The sequence below is a fragment of the Salminus brasiliensis genome, chromosome 3, assembly GCF_030463535.1.
Source record: "Salminus brasiliensis chromosome 3, fSalBra1.hap2, whole genome shotgun sequence".
Classification (NCBI taxonomy): domain Eukaryota; kingdom Metazoa; phylum Chordata; class Actinopteri; order Characiformes; family Bryconidae; genus Salminus; species Salminus brasiliensis.
The window spans coordinates 3,996,332-4,006,180 of NC_132880.1; positions in this window are offsets into that span (position 1 = coordinate 3,996,332).

Here is a 9,849-nt window from a genome sequence, read left to right on the forward strand (position 1 = left end):
CCTAATGCTAACCATGCAGTAGAAGACTTTTAAAACCCTAAGAAACTTCTGTCCATACTAACAGACGAGTTTACAAAAACTGAGAATCATGTAGGGTCACTATTTACAAGACTGCAACTAGGATTCTTTTGAAATAATTTCCCATCATGCCTCTGGTGGCAATTTACAAGATGAGAAACAGTTGAACAATGCAGTAGAAACAGACGCAGCTACAAAAGATACAACCCCATTTAAATGAATGGGCACAGGAAGGTGCTAGAGAGAGCTCACCTATTGGTTATTCACAATGTCCACGTCACAATTTGTATAAGCTAAGACTGTAATATTAAACACCGACGATTTTGTCGGAATGTCAAAAAGAGGCCCAAGGCTCATAAGTTCAAATCCCAGATTGTGCTGCTTTGCCATCAGCAGCCGGAGTCAAGTAGAGCACAATTGGCCGTGTCCTCTCCGGGTTGGTAGATGGCGTCTGTTTTCTGCTGGCACGTTCCTCAGAGCGCGTTGGCTGCCTTGATGCCAAATAGGGGGCAGTTCGAAAAAGAGGCAATGATCGTGTTGGGAGCAATGCAGGTGATAGGGGGGAGTCCTAGTGAATCCTTTATCCGGAGGGCAGAAATGGAGGGCAGCTAATCCTTATTTTAGCCATAGGCGGGCCAAGCTCCAACAATGCCTTCCATACTTTGCTCCTCTCCACATGTATGCAATGAGCTCAAGCTGCTTCCTGACCCTGTGGAGACTAGAGTATAGATACATGCCATGGCTGGTCCAAAAGTGTTTGAGGATTGACCACTCTGTCCAGGCATTGTGAAGCAATACAATGCACATACAGCGGCAGTGGCGTGTTTCTCAGAGCGCGTTGGCTGCCTTGATGCCGAATTGGCGGCAGTTCGAAAAAGAGGCGATGATCTTGTTGGGGGCAATGCAGGTGATAGGGGGGAGTCCTAGTGAATCCTTTATCCAGGGGGCAAAAATGGAGGGCAGCTGATCCTCATTTTAGCCTTAGAAGGGGGCAAGCTTCAACAATGCCTTCCATACTTTGCTCCTCTCCACATGTATGCAATGAGCTCAAGCTGCTTCCTGACCCTGTGGAGACTAGAGTGTAGATACGTGCCATGGCTGGTCCAAAAGATCTCTCTATCTGTTTACACTTTTCATTTGTTTCATCTACATTTTCCTTGTAGATGCAAAAACTCAAGCACCAGATGTCCAATTAAAGCGAACACCAGACCACCGATTTCGGGAGGACCAGGTGATCGGTTCTCTGGATCGCTCCCAGGCTCAAAAAACAGCTTTCACACTTGACCAAACGTACCAAACCTTTTGAGCAAGTGCTCCTGGGTCTGGGTCTGTGTGATGACAGTCCAGTAGGGACAAGGGGTTTCCCGGATGGCAAGAGGACCCTACAGTTGTTCCCTTTTGAGCAGGCTCTGATTTGTTGAGATTCCAGCATTAATGACATGAATACCCCTGGTGTCTTCTTGTTTAACCTGCCGAAGAAGGTCATCCATCAAATTCCTATACTGATCATTTCAATCCCAGATGGACTTTTGACTTCAGTGGCAGCTGAGAAGAGCAAGATTGCGATGGACTTCTATGTGGACCTTTACAGTGCTGATGTTACTGACCCTGACTTTAGAGACGATATATTGATGAAGCTGCCAAAACTGGAGGCGTTGCAAGATGCAGACATTAAACTTCGCCAATTGACTGCCGCTGTTCAGCAGCTCTCTGCTGGGCATTGATTGGAAGGCCTTTTGGAACACCACTGCTACAGACGTTTTTCAAGGTTTTCAATGGTTCATGCAGTCTGGACAGCTGTCCTTTAGTTGTATGAAGACCGTACTGTCTCTTCTTCTTCTTCTTACCAGGAAGGGCAATTTTGGCCTTCTAAAGAATTGGGGACCTATTGTGCTGTTATTATTAAGAGCCTCTCTTAAAACTACTCTAAAGGACAATTGACTTGAAGTAGGATGACTTCATGAGATTTGGGACGTTTCAGCACTTTTTTTAAAGCTTTTTTATCTTGCGTTCAGCTCGTGTACTCTGGGGCTTCAGTCATGCCTAAGGTTAGTGGGAGGCTTAGCTGCCCAATTAGGATGCAAAGGCGAATTAGGCAGGGGTGCCCCGCAGTTGATCCTCTGCTATGTAGGTTGAGGACAAAAGCTAAAGGGGTTAATGGTGCCCGGATTAGGCGACAAGCAGGACATTCAGGGTCTGAATCTGGCTTCATGTCTTTAAAGGAGAGCATCTTCAGCTTGTGTGAATTGGGGAAAGTCTGAGTTCTACTAGGAGACAGTGTCAGGGCCAGGGTCTTCCAGCTGGCATGGACTGAAGTATGCCATCAGCCATCAACCATCTACATGATCGAATCCAGGCTGTGGCATAGGTTCCTAGTCCTGGAGCCACCTCATTTATTGGGTCCAGCACTGGACCTCTGCTCCTGAATGCTCTTGGTCTATACTTGCCTGTGACTGAGGGAGTTTTGGGCCTGACTGACCAGTCCAGTCGAATAAAGGCTTTGTGGATAAAAACAGCACAAAGCCTCTTTCATAGACAGGGGCTGGCGTGAGCTGCTACAGCATGTGTTACAAAGGTGTGGAAAGCCTGGCCTGTTTGTGTTGCGGCCAACAGAAATGGACTTATCCAGGACCACTGTTGTTTATCAGTCTGTACTAAGGGCCTGGCCCTTGATACTGAAGACTACCAGGGCTGATGCTCAGGTGTCTGTTGGTGTCATGTCTGTTGAAGAAGAGTCTTTGCTCTAGAACTCTTTGCTGGCCCTCAGAAGCATCCAGACCAGGAAAACCAGGTAATCCGCTTGTGTCCTTCAGGGAGGCATTGGGTGCAGGTCAGGAGAAAGCCAGAAACCTCTACCTTCTCTATATCTCACTCTATCATATCTCCGCCGCAGTGCCTTACTCTTGGTGTCTCTTTGAGTGCCGCCCTAAAGCCATAACTCCAGCGCACCCTCACATATTACTCAGTCTAATATAATCTCATGCTTCGTTTCTCTCTCCCACTTCGTTCTACCTCTCAGTGGCATCACCCTCATGTTCATATCTCTCCCCCTCTGTCTCACCACTTCCTCCAGTGCTCCATCTCCGCACAACCTAGCGTGACGTACGTCTCTACATTCTGTTTACTTCCAGCTAGTGCCTGTCAGACACTATCTTTGCATCTGTAGTTACCTCCTCAAATGTTTCCACCCTTTCTTCACTACATTGCTATTCATATTCGCTATATGGACAAAAGTATTGGGACACCTTCATCGTTTCTTTAGAAATTATGGGTATTAAAAAGAGTTTGTCCTGCTTTTGTTGGAGTAACTGTCTCTACTCTCCAGGAAAGAAGGCTTTCTACATTTTTGGGAGCATTGCTGTGAGGATTTGATTGCATTCAGCAACAAGAGTTTTGTACTGATTTACCCATGTGCTTTATATATACTGTATATACTTTATATGGACAAAAGTATTGGGACACCTGCTCTTTCACAGTCTCTACTGTCCAGGGAAGAAGGCTTTCTACTAGATTTTGAAGCATTGCTGTGAGGATTTGATTGTATTCAGCTAGAAGAGCATAAGAGTGCAAACACATTGAATGGAGCGCCACCATCCATCAATGCTGGGGGGCTTCATACCCCTCTAGCCCACACCTGGCATTAGACCTAGCATGATGCCAACAGATTCATGTTCATCTGCTCCAGAGAGTCCTATTCCATTGGCAGTACTTCTCTACAGGCACTACACAAGCTGTGTGCTTTGGGTGTGTTTGGGTGCTTTTACACATCTGTTTCAGCAATGGGTCAGACTTAAAGTAGCTGAGTGTCCACAAACATTTGGCCATAATTGTCTCTCTTTGTTTATAGCATGTAAACTGTCTTAAATTCATTTCAAACAGCTCCCTTTGGTTCAGAGAGCGATGTTAGGAACTTCTGGTGGAGGAGAACCCGTCATCGTTCCATGAGCTACGACACAGACATGACAAATTTCCATCATTTGAGGACGTCTGTTTGGCTTTAGTTTTGGGTTACTCCTGTTCTTTTGTGTCTGGACCGCTTCAAGAACAATTTCATCCTCCTCCTAAGCTAAATGGCTTCTTCTGCTGCTGCTGCTGCTGCTGCTCCAGCTGCTGCTTCCTGGATCGGTAGAACGGCAACTAACGTAAAAAACACTGAATCTTTACACTCACTCTTGTAACTGAAGACATAGACAGACAATTTAAAGCCCTTCTCCAACGGCGATGCGTTGAGCTTTACTGATGGCTTTTGCTAGATGATGAACATCACCAGCTCTCATTTTTGACAGCTCCTCCCGGCAGCGTCTGTAAACAGAGCCATGCAAAATCTGTTATCCAGGCTACACTGATTAGGCTGCGTAACGTCGCTCCCTAAAAAGAACAGAGCCGATGGAAATGACTACAAACAGTTTACAGACACTACACAAAAAACATACACTGAACATAAGGTTAAAATATGTACAAAAGCAATGAGAATGTAAAATAGGATGGATGGAAACGGGACGGGCCAGAAGTCAACAGATGTGTTGGTCAGAAAGGAGGTATACTGTAGGCTGTATAAAGGCCTGGGTTAAGACATGCAGTGTGGAAACTTTCAAAGAGCTGTGATTTTAGTTTTAGTTGACCTGGTTAACCTTCTTAATCAGCATGAGAATAAGGTTTAGCTGTTCTACCAAAAGCTCAGGTGGTTACAGCATCTGATAATGATGCCCCCTGGTCGTCTCCTGCTGAGGTGTACCGGGGCCCCACCTACCTTAGCTTTTGGTAAACCATCACAGGTTTTAGGTTTTAGCTGGTCTACCAAAAGCTCAGGAGGTTATGGCCTGATAATGATGCCCCTCAGTACACCTCCAAAGAGCACAACCTTCTGGGTCTCAAGGTTTAGCTGTTCTACCAAAAGATCAGGTGGTTACGGCATCTGATAATGATGCTCCCTGGTCGTCTCCTGCTGAGGTGTACCGGGGCCCCACCTACCTTAGCTTTTGGTAAACCATCACAGGTTTTAGGTTTTAGCTGGTCTACCAAAACCTCAGGAGGTTAAGGCATCTGATAATGATGCCCCCTGGTCATCTCCCACTGAGGTGTACCACCACGGGGGTATCATTATCAGATGCCCTACCTACCTTAGCTTCTGGTAAACCATCACAGGCTTTAGGTTTTAGCTGGTCTACCAAAACCTCAGGTGGTTAGGGCATCTGATAATGATGCCCCTTGGTACAACTCCAACGAGCACAACCTTCTGGGACGAGGCCCAGGGAAAGGCCCAGGACCTGCTGGAGGGATTATATTGCCCAGCTGGCCTGCGAGCACTTGGGGATCCCCCCAGCAGGAGCAGATAGAAGATGCTGGGCACAGGGACACCCCAGACTCGCCCCATATTGCCACCGCAACTCTGCCACCGCAAATTTGGATCAAGAAGATACGAAGATGATGACCAGCTTAGGTCTTGACCAGCATAGAGTGGTTATGATTGACCAGCCTGACCACACTTTTCCACCAGTATGTATGCTAGTGGAGCAGTGTGGTCAGTTTAGCTAGTAGCGATGGTTCAAACAGGTCAATGCAAAGGGTGTTTAACCAGCTTAGCTCTTGGCCAACATAGCGTATGTTTCCTTTATAACCAACTGGAAGCTGGGCAGCCAGCTTTAACAAACTGGTCAAGCAGTTTGCTCAGCTTGATGACCATCTTGGTCATGTTGGTAGATCAGCTAGTCTATTAAACTCAAATGAAAACATATGCTATGCCAGCCAAGCTAGCTATGCTAGCTTTTCAAACCTTTCAAAGAATCAAACGCCAGCTTAGACTAACTGAAAGCAGCTGGTCTTGAGCTGGATTGTTGTTTAGCAGGAACGTGAGATGAAGCGATTCAGGAATTTGAACAGAAAAAAGATGTCCTTCCTGTGAAGCTTATCCAGTCTGGCAAATGATGCTTTCAAGGAATGCACTGTGGGAAGGCCAACTGAAAGCTGGAAAGCAACCTTTCTTTGATCCTTTCTCTGTTACCATGTTGATTAAGCCAATTGCTTTCTAGTCTGAATGTGGAGGTGGCCCTTTCTTTATAACTACGATAATGGAGTCGTTAAGTGGTGAGATTGACCTGGTTTAGATCATCTGACCTAAGCCCAAGCCCAGCCCTAACCTTAACCTCCTGAAGCAAAAGAAAATGTTTTGGCTCTGAAAATAAAAAAATATTTAGTTAAAAAGATTTTTTTCTAATGCTGATCCACCAAATTTCCTATTGGAGATCGAAAAATCAAACATTCCATCATCCTGGGAAAACGCTGATCCCCATATGGATCTAAAATGCACATAGCATATATAAACACACCACTTATGTTGCAAAAAATTGTAAATTAAGGATATTAGAAATAAAATAATTAATTTATTGATTTAAGTTGTTCTTTGACCTGTAAATAGTAGGTTTGACTTTTGACAAAAACATGCTCAGATGTCATTTAACAAGCCCGTTTACCACCCTGTTATTTTAGCTCAGTAGGAAACGCAAAATGCCTTTTACAAAATGTCAAGAAGATTAAAAAAAAACTCAAAAAACAATAAGCTCTGCTTTTACTGACTGGTTTACGAACTCGAGGCAGGTCACCAAAGCCTTTATATTACAGCATAGTTTTAACTGTATCAAAAAAACTGTAATTATCCTCTCAACATGACATACTGCTAGCAAGCTGAAATGTTGTAGCCGGCTTAGCTTTTAGCCCAGGTTTGTCTTTCTCCAGTCCCACCAATACAGATAGTCCAGATAGTCCAGATAGTTTTTCTAGGGAGCGGAAAATGTGGAATTGAAGACTAGCCTTAGTTTTAGCCTAGCACGGATCCACGTTTGCTTGTCATGGCTTTTTTCCTTTATTGTGTGCTGAGTCTGAGTTTGAGCTCCTCAGGAGTTCGGCGGTGATAAGCTGCTCTCCAGTACTGACGACATCATACTCTCCTGAAGTAGATCAGCAGATTTTACAAGTCAAGACTGTGATGTAACAGTTTGGGGGGTTCGGAATCGGCCCGTTTTCCGGCTCTGTTCTGGTTCTGCTGGATATTCTTTTGAGAGTCTGAGCTTTACAATATGTCACGTCCATGTACTGAACTCTTATCACAAACTCTCATCAACAATACTGGGGTAAATACCGTGTTCCATTCTGGGCCCCCCTTAAAAAAAAAATATACTATTTTGGTCCTCATAAAGATAGGAAAACACACACACACACACACACACACACACACTCTTTTTGGGGTTTTTTTTTTCTCGTTCCTGCACTCACGCTCCTTGAGTGGGTCTATCTATCCGTTATACACACATCATTACCCTGTCGTCACTATCACCCTCGCATACCTTCTGTGTCTCTGTCACACTCGTCTCCTGTTACACAGGCGCTCGGCGTCTTACTGTGTGTGTGTGTGTGTGACTCTGTGTGTGTGTGTGTGTGTGTGTGTGTGTGACTGTGTGTGCGTGTACGCGTCAATGTGGTTCACACAGTAATACGGCTCACTGCTTTTCATGTCTCATTTTACACTCTCTCTCTCTCTCTCGCTCGCCCTCTCTCTCTCTCTCTCTCTCCTCCAGTCTCTTCTCCTCTTCAGAAATTCATAAATTCGTACAGTGTAAGCAGCTTAACCTACTCAGACTGCCTTCTTGTGCTAATGAGTAGTTTATCAATGCAAGTCATTTGTTCATAATTAGTAAATAATGACCTGTGGAAAGGGGGGCATATTTGGAGCATTTATCCCTATTTGCTTGAATGCGGTTGCTCGAGCCTTGTTTCATTAAAAGTAATAAAGAACATGTAATAAATAAAAAAATAAATGAATAAATAAATAAACAAACCGCAAAATAAAACCCCAACAACCTCATAATGGCGCCGCCGCCTGCAATCCGCCAGCAATCTCGCTGCTGAGGAACCAGCCTCATTTGTCAAGATAATCTGATGCAAATCCTTCTGTGCAATTGTCTGCAGCTGATTTGGCCCTGATGCACACTAGTAAGTAAATCATCCTTCAAGCTGAGCGCCTCCCGCAGGTCCAAAACCTTCATGGCGTTCACGCTCTCCCTGATCGAACCGATCAGACGCCGCTGAATCAATCAATATTACAGGAGCGGAGCGCACAGTTCTGGCCAAAGGTCTCGGGTGTCTGAGATCAATTAAAATAACGCATTCGAATATCCACAAATCAGACCGTAGTCCATTGTGACCTTCCTGGGAGTGTGTGTGAGTGTGAGCTCAACCATCCCCAAAGCTCTCCTCTGGAGGAAGGCCAGCATTTACAGCCCAACACGATAGATTATCCAATCCGGCCTTTATTACAGTTAATCAGGGGAGCTGCTGCTGGAACCTAACTAATCCATACAGTGCTCATAGAGAAGATTAGCGCCATCAGTATTCTAATGTTATATAGAGTTAATTACAGGTAGACACTCTCACTGATCACTGACTTTATGTTTACTTGGGTTTATTCTAATGTTATATAGAGTTAATTACAGGTAGACACCATCACTGACCACTGACTTTATGTTTATTTGGGTTTATTCTAATGTTTATATAGAGTTAATTACAGGTAGACACTCTCTCTGACCACTGACTTTATGTTTATTTGGGTTTATTCTAATGTTTATATAGAGTTAATTACAGGTAGACACCATCACTGACCACTGACTTTATGTTTATTTGGGTTTATTCTAATGTTATGTAGAGTTAATTACAGGTAGACACCATCACTGACCACTGACTTTATGTTTATTTGGGTTTATTCTAATGTTATATAGAGTTAATTACAGGTAGACACTCTCACTGATCACTGACTTTATGTTTATTTGGGTTTATTCTAATGTTATATAGAGTTAATTGCAGGTAGACACTCTCACTGACTACTGACTTTATGTTTATTTGGGTTTATTCTAATGTTATATAGAGTTAATTACAGGTAGACACTCTCACTGATCACTGACTTTATGTTTATTTGGGTTTATTCTAATGTTTATATAGAGTTAATTACAGGTAGACACCATCACTGACCACTGACTTTATGTTTAATTGGGTTTATTCTAATGTTATGTAGAGTTAATTACAGGTAGACACCATCACTGACCACTGACTTTATGTTTACTTGGGTTTATTTTAATGTTATATAGAGTTAATTACAGGTAGACACCATCACTGACCACTGACTTTATGTTTATTTGGGTTTATTCTAATGTTATATAGAGTTAATTGCAGGTAGACACTCTCACTGACTACTGACTTTATGTTTATTTGGGTTTATTCTAATGTTATATAGAGTTAATTACAGGTAGACACTCTCACTGATCACTGACTTTATGTTTACTTGGGTTTATTCTAATGTTATATAGAGTTTTACAGGTAGGTACTCTCAGAGACCACTGACTTTATGTGTATTTGGGTTTATTCTAATGTTATATAGAGTTAATTACAGGTAGACACTCTCACTGAGCGCTAACCTTATGTGCATTTGGGTTTATTCAAATGTTATATAGAGTTAATTACAGGTAGACACTTTCACTACTGGTTAAACAATGCTCACTTTTTACAGCACTGTAAATACATAGACAGACTGACCCTGGATGGACTGGGACACTGTCCAGGGGGTATTCCTGCTTTGCGCCCAATGATTTCAGAAAACTCAGTCCATATATGACAACCATGCCTTAAAAGCAGGCTGCTTTCATTGTTTCTCCAATATCACAAAACAACCCCGTTTTGGGGTCAAAGTAACCCCTTATTTGGGCAGCTCTGATGACCCAGTGTGTTGGGCTGTTCATGTAACCCAGTATTCTGTTTAACCCAGCATGATTTCTGATGTCGTGACCC